Raw genomic sequence first — 7,369 nt, 5'->3', positions numbered from 1 at the left:
CCATTGAATTATTACTCCCACTATATATATATATATATATATATATATATATATATATATATATATATATATATATATATATATATATATATATATATATATATATATATATAAGGCACCGCGCGTACTCTGTTGATAGGGGTGTGAATGAGGTAGAGCGCCGAGTTTTCGGAATTACAACTGCTGTCCACCGTATTCCATAGAAGAGGTGGCTCTGAAAAGTTGGGTAAGATGAGCCATGTTCTGCTTGGAAACGTCATATTGTAGCGATGCTGAGGCAGACAGGCTAAAAAACAAGCAACTTTATTAGGGCGAACTTGTGCCCACAAGTCTAATGACTATGGTCGTCGAGTCCGAGTAGACGAGAGGCACAGATTCAACTAACTTCCTCTTCCTCGTTGTTGGAGCGCCCGAACGCGTGACGCATGCCAGCCGGGTCTTGCTGGTGCTCTTGCCATGGTGATTGCGGCGGCTACTTGGACGTGGCTAACCTGTCGCGGCATTATCCCCCTCCTCAGACGCATCGTCCCGATGCTTGAGAGAGTAAAATGATACATGCGCCCTCTCACTCGTTTTCCGACGATCTGTCATGATAGGGCTTCATGCGGACTACGTGTACCACTTCCGTGGTATTGCGGCGTCTTGAGCTCACGTGTCCCGCGGATCTGACTTCATAAGTGACGTCGCTGATACGCTTGAGTACTTCATAAGGGCCGAAGTATCGACAAAGAAGCTTTTCAGAGAGTCCGCGGCGGCGCACTGGGATCCATATCCACACTTTGTCACCGGGATGATAAAGTGCGTCACTGCGTCGCTTGTTGTACCGACTAGAGTCGACGCGCTGTTGACGGCGTATTCGGTATCTTGCCATTTGTTGTGCTTCTTCGGCTCGTTGCAAGAAGTCATCTAAGTCAGGTGGATAGCTGTTTTCGTCCTGTAGTGGTAACATGGCATCCAGTGGGGTGGTCACTCTTCGACCGAATACTAGTTCAAAAGGGGCAACGTGGGTTGTTTCTTGAACGGCGGTATTATATGCGAATGTTACGTAGGGTAATATTTCATCCCACTGTTTATGTTCAACATCGACATACATTGATAGCATGTCGGGCAGAGTTCTGTTGAGGCGTTCGGTTAAGCCATTCAACTGAGGGTAATACGCCGTTGTTCTTCTGTGATCGGTATATGTCATGCGCATCAGACATTTCATAAGGTCTGCAGTAAATGCTGTGCCCCGATCCGTAATAACGACGATGGGCGCACCATGTCTGAGCACTATGTTGTTCATAAAGAACTTGGCGACTTCGGCAGCTGTCGCACTGTACAGAGAGTAGGTCTCAGCATAACGGGTCAGATAGTCCGTAGCTACCACAATCCATTTCTTGCCTGCACATGATGTCGGGAAAGGTCCTAGGAAGTTCATGCCGACTTGTTGGAATGGGGCATCCGGAGGGTCTATTGGATGGAGAAGGCCGGCTGGTTTTACGGCTGGAGTTTTGCGCCGTTGACATTGACGACAAGTTTTCACGTAGCGCTGCACTGATGCGAGCAACTTAGGCCAATAGTACTTCAGGCGAATCCTGGCGAATGTTCGGCTCACACCAATGTGGCCGGATGTTGGCTCGTCGTGGCATGCATGCAGAATTTCCTGTCGCATGGCTGTTTGCACGACTAGTAAAAACGTTTCGCCATTAGGTTCAAAGTTCCTCCTGTAAAGGACACTTCCTCGAAGGCAGAACGTGGAGAGCCCTCTTGAGAATATGCGAGGTACTTGAACGTCGAGACCCTGCAGGTGTTGTATAAGCGCCAGCAAATCCGGGTCATCTCGTTGTTGTTGAGCGATTTCGGATGCGTCGACAACGCCTAGAAACGGGAAGTCTTCCTCTTCAGGTACACTTGGATCGACGGGAGAGCGTGACAGGCAGTCGGCATCACTGTGTTTCCTTCCAGATTTGTATACGACCGTAATGTCATACTCCTGCAGCCTAAGGCTCCATCTGGCTAGTCGACCTGACGGATCCTTGAGATTTGCTAGCCAGCATAGAGCATGGTGGTCACTGACAGCTCTGAACGGCCTACCATGAAGGTAGGGTCGAAACTTATTTATTGCCCAGATGACTGCGAGGCACTCTTTTTCAGTAGCAGAGTAGTTTGCCTCAGCTTTTGAGAGTTTGCGGCTGGCATAGGCTAACACTTTCTCTTGACCATTTTGCCATTGGACCAGGATGGCGCCGAGGCCGACATTGCTGGCATCGGTAGAGACTTCAGTGTCGGCTGTCTCATCAAAATGGGCAAGTATTGGTGAACCCTGTAGCCGTTTTCTTAATTCATCAATAGCTTTCTGTTGTTCGCTTTCCCATGTGAATGGCACGTCGTTTTTCGTTAGTTTTGTAAGAGGTTCCGCAATCGTTGAGAAGTTTTCTACAAATCGCCTATAGTAGGCACATAAACCCAAAAATCGACGCACTGACTATTTGTCTTTGGGTGTAAGGAACCTCTGAACAGCGGCTGTCTTTTCTGGATCAGGACGAACACCGTCAGAACTAATGACATGTCCAAGGAATCTCAGCTCTTCGAAGCAGAAGTGGCATTTTTCGGGTTTGATTGTCAAGTTTGCTGACCGGATGGCTTGTAATACAGTGCGCAGTCACTCTAGATATTTGTCGAACGGTGCAGAGAATACCACCACGTCATCCAAATACACTAGGCATGACTGCCATTTCAATCCCGCGAGGACAGTGTCCATCATTCGCTGGAACGTCGCTGGCGCGGAACAGAGGCCGAATGGAAGCGCTTTGAATTCGTAGAGGCCATCTGGTGTTACGAATGCCGTTTTTTCACGGTCCCGCTCGTCTACCTCTATTTGCCAATATCCGCTTTTCAGATCCAAGGAGGAGAAAAACTTTGCGGATCGCAGCCGATCTAGTGTATCGTCAATACGTGGCAAGGGGTAGACATCTAGTTTAGTTACACTGTTGAGTTTTCGGTAGTCGACACAGAATCTAAGCGTGTTGTCTTCCTTCTTAACGAGCACTACGGGGGACGCCCATGGACTATTTGAAGGCTGGATGACATCATCCGAAAGCATTTCCTCCACTTGCTTCTTAATGATTTCCCGTTCTTTCTGTGACACTCGATATGGATGCTGGCATATAGGCCTCGTGTCGTCTTGCGTTATAATTCTGTGTTTCGTAATTGACGTGCGCTGGACCTTCGAGGCAATTGAAAAGCAATCAGAGAATTCTTTTACTAAGGCGTAAATCTGTTTCTTTTGACTGTCCGGAAGGCTCTGGTTGACGGTCACGGATGTGTCGATGTTGCAGGCCACTGGTCGAGTGGTTTACGTGATTAAGCTGCATAGCTCTGTCGCCATACAGAAGTCGTGTAAATAGGCAATAGCCGTGCCTTGAGCAATGTGTTGAAGTTCATTGGAGAAATTCGTAAGTAGGACATCTGCACGGCCATTCGTCAAGTGAACAAGACCCCGAGCTACGTAGACACCTTTTTTCAAAAACAGCCCTACATTTGTATCCGCTATGCCTTCGCGGTTGTAAGATGCGTCATTCTCTACGAGCACCATTATGCTGCAGCGTGGTGGCACAGTTACGTCATCATGAACAACGCGTAGAGCAGTTAGGCGTCCCTCATATTCCTCTACAGGTATAGCTCGTTCAGTCGAAAACGACACGCTGGACCTACGCAGGTTAATTACGGCGCCATTAGCTCGCAAAAAATCCATTCCTATAATGAGGTCTCTTGAACATTCTGGTAGCACAATGAAATCGGCAACGTAAATAAAGGCCCGTATTTCAAGTCTTGCGGTGCATCTGCCAAGGGGCGTAATAATGTGACCACCTGCCGTGCGTATCTGCGCTCCACTCCACTGTGTCACAACTTTGTTTAGCTTCTTCACCATCTTGTGACTTATCACTGAATAATCAGCACCAGTGTCGACTAAGGCATTTAGCTCCCATCCTTCTATTCTCAACCGCAAATCTGAAGTAACGCTTTTGTGGTTGCACCCATTTACCGGAAATACACCGTCGTCGCCCTCAAGCCATATTGGAGGATCTTCGTAATTGTCGTTATCAGCGGCCTCACCTCCACAGGTCGCTTGCTTCAGTTTTCCGGGAGTGGACTTGGAGAGTGATGACCAGGCTGCCTTGAAGGTGCACGTGGGCTGGATGACCGGTAGCGCATAGGCCATGGTGACCGTGACCGACGTTGGCGTAGAGGTGGCGAGTTCTGGCGCATGGACAAGTACTCCTCAATCTCCGCTGGTCGTTCGCCATTTCGGGGGCACGGTGCATACGAAGGGAAGCCTCTTAATCCAGCCTGACGGTAAGGGCAGAATCTGTACAAATGACCCGCTTCGCCACAATGGAAACAAAGAGGCCTGCGCTCGTGATCACGCCAGACTTCACTTTTCCTGGGCCTAGGCTCCGCATAGCGATGCGTGCTACGTGCTCCTGGGGGCAGATAGGTAGCCGTTGGTTCCCGTGGACGAGGTACGCTGCGTGCTGTAGATGGGAGAGGAGTCGCCGCCATCGCAACTGCTGCATTGTTGTGTACTGTGGGTTGTCGGAGAACTTCAGAGTACGTTCGTATAGGTCGAACTGGCTGCAGCTCACGCTCTGGTTCTCGTATGACCTGCCTCAGTTCGTCACGAACAACGTCTGTAACAGATAGTGCAGTTGAAGTCTGGGGCATTTGCAGTCTGCTCAGTTCTTCCCGAATAACTGATCTAATGAGCTCTCGCAGGGCTTCAACGTCGTTTCGCACGCCTCCAGAGAATAGCTGTGCAGATGCGCAGTTAACATTCCGGTTGTACTGCCGAGCGCGCTGTTCTAGTGTTCTTTCGATGGCCGTCGCTTCCGAATAAAACTCAGCAACAGTGCTTGGAGGGTTGCGGACGAGAACGGCGAACAGCTCTTGCTTCACTCCGCGCATTAGATGGCGCACCTTCTTATCTTCAGCCATGTTGTAATCCGCACGCTTAAACAGACGGACCATGTCCTCAATGTACATGGCAGCACTCTCGTTTGTGAGCTGGTTCCTGGATTGAAGAGCAGCTTCCGCTTTTTCTTTTCGGTCTATGTTCGCGAACGTAGCCACCGCTTGTCGTCGAAATACCTCCCAGGTAGACAACGAGGTTTCATGGTTCTCAAACCATGTCTTTGCGAAGTCTTCCAGGGCGAAGTATACGCGATGGAGCTTCTCTCTTTCGTCCCATCCATTCAAGCGCGCCACTCTCTCGAACAGGTCCAGCCAATCTTCAACATCCTCGTACGAGTCGCCGTGGAATACTGGCGGCTGGTGCGGTTGGCCAATGAACACTTGTGCCGGTGTTACCTGGGTAGTCATAGTGGTGGCATCCATAGTTTGAATTCCCCTTGGTGTGAAGTGAGGAGGACCGAACTCAGGTGAGTCACCTCGAAGACGGCGACTTGCCCTCTGGTGTACAGGAGTCACTTCCACGGGGTTGATACGGTGGTCGTCGGGGCTACGCTGTCTTGAGCTCGCGGGGCTTCGATTCATAACCCAGCACCTCCACCAGAAATGTAGCGATGCTGAGGCAGACAGGCTAAAAACAAGCAACTTTATTAGGGCGAACTTGTGCCCACAAGTCTAATGACTATGGTCGTCGAGTCCGAGTAGACGAGAAGCACAGATTCAACTAACTTCCTCTTCCTCGTTGTTGGAGCGCCCGAACGCGTGACGCATGCCATCCGGGTCTTGCTGGTGCTCTTGCCATGATTATTGCGGCGGCTACTTGGACGTGGCTAACCTGTCGCGGCAATATATTCTCGGATGTAGTCTGCACGAGTAAGATCATGTGCTGCCAGCTTATCTGATATGCAATGCATGCAACATTACGTATTTGCTTACAGCCCAGTGCGCTTTCTAGAAAACGTATCACGCATCCCGCTCGCATGCGTAACTTGTTCGGTTCACTGCGGTGGTTAGTTCTTGAAACATGTGTTTGCTGCGGAAGATCCCAGCTAAACAAGTCTTTACTAGAGTCAGCCGGTTATATAAATAACAGTTCATTATTTCTTTTATGCACATGATGCAATTGTAACTTCCATTTTTGGCTACTGATACAAATGAACATGTTTAACTGCTTGAATTTGTCACGCATAGTTGAACAAACTAACTAAATATTTGTGTTTGGTAATGTTATCTGGCATTTCATCAAATTGCAAAACTGCCTCGCATGCCTACATATGCATGTGTATTCCTCATCGGTATTCAGTTATTCAGTTGTTTTAAATGCAACATATTTGGCTTGGTGACACAGTTTCAACATCAGTGTTAAGTTATTTAGATTATTAGAGAATAGTTATGCTGGCGCGTGTCCAGCAGTAGCGTGCGTGCAGATGATGGCATGACGTGGAAAGGGTCTACACTTACGGCTTCGACGTCAAAAGATCTCTTAAGGCGCCAACTTGCAAGATATTGTTTACGACGTACGTGGCGTCTTCACTTATGTAATCTTCTGCTCCTTTCATCTCGGACAAGAACTGCAAAAGAAAAAGAAAGCGTATAATTTATGCGGTAATGTCTAAAACAACGAATAACTCACTGCTAGAACACACTTGTCGGCTCGTTCTGCGAATCTTATGAAGCATCCGGGAGATATGACGGGTGTTACATCAGTGCAATCAGCGTCGCCTATTACTATCGACCCGAAGCTTGGCGCATGCGCAGTATGTTTGGAGACAATATTATAAAACACTCACCTAAACCACGTCATATGAGTGCACCTTCGTAGATGGCGTTCACGTATCATGTGATGTGGCCCATAGTAAAGAATTAGCGAAACCTTAAGCTTTGCCTTTAAAAGTTGAATGCGACAGCGATATCCTGTCCCTTGTGCAGAGCTACGTTCTGGTGTAGGTAGGCGTCAGTGGCGACACTATGTGACACGCGTTCCTGTGTTACCGATTGCAGCACATGATTCACGGCTATAGAATACACTCCACAGTGGCATCCCCTCCATGACAGCCGAGGGCTTTCATACGAGCAATCTGTGTCTGGCGTGCGCAAGTGCTGTTTGAAACACGGTTCTTTCGCACCTGCATCTTGTAGCACAGGTGCGATGAGCAATCTCGGTAAAAAGAATATTGGTTGATCTGTTGATCACGAAGACAGTGCCGTCTAACAAGGCATCTCCCGAAGTTGGAAAATTTCAAGAAAAATCTTCATTGCATACTACCACACATCGTTTGCGCTGATTTGTGTAGAGTATAGGGTTGTGAAAACGATGGCTAATATTGAATAACACCAAGTAATGCTGACTAAAGACGCCGGATGATTACTCATACAGGACTGTTGTAGGTTATGCGCTGTTGTAGCATCCAGCACTGTC

This window comes from Rhipicephalus microplus, chromosome 1, assembly GCF_043290135.1.
Source record: "Rhipicephalus microplus isolate Deutch F79 chromosome 1, USDA_Rmic, whole genome shotgun sequence".
In the NCBI taxonomy this organism is placed as follows: Eukaryota; Metazoa; Arthropoda; class Arachnida; order Ixodida; family Ixodidae; genus Rhipicephalus; species Rhipicephalus microplus.
This window is presented reverse-complemented; position numbering follows the sequence as displayed.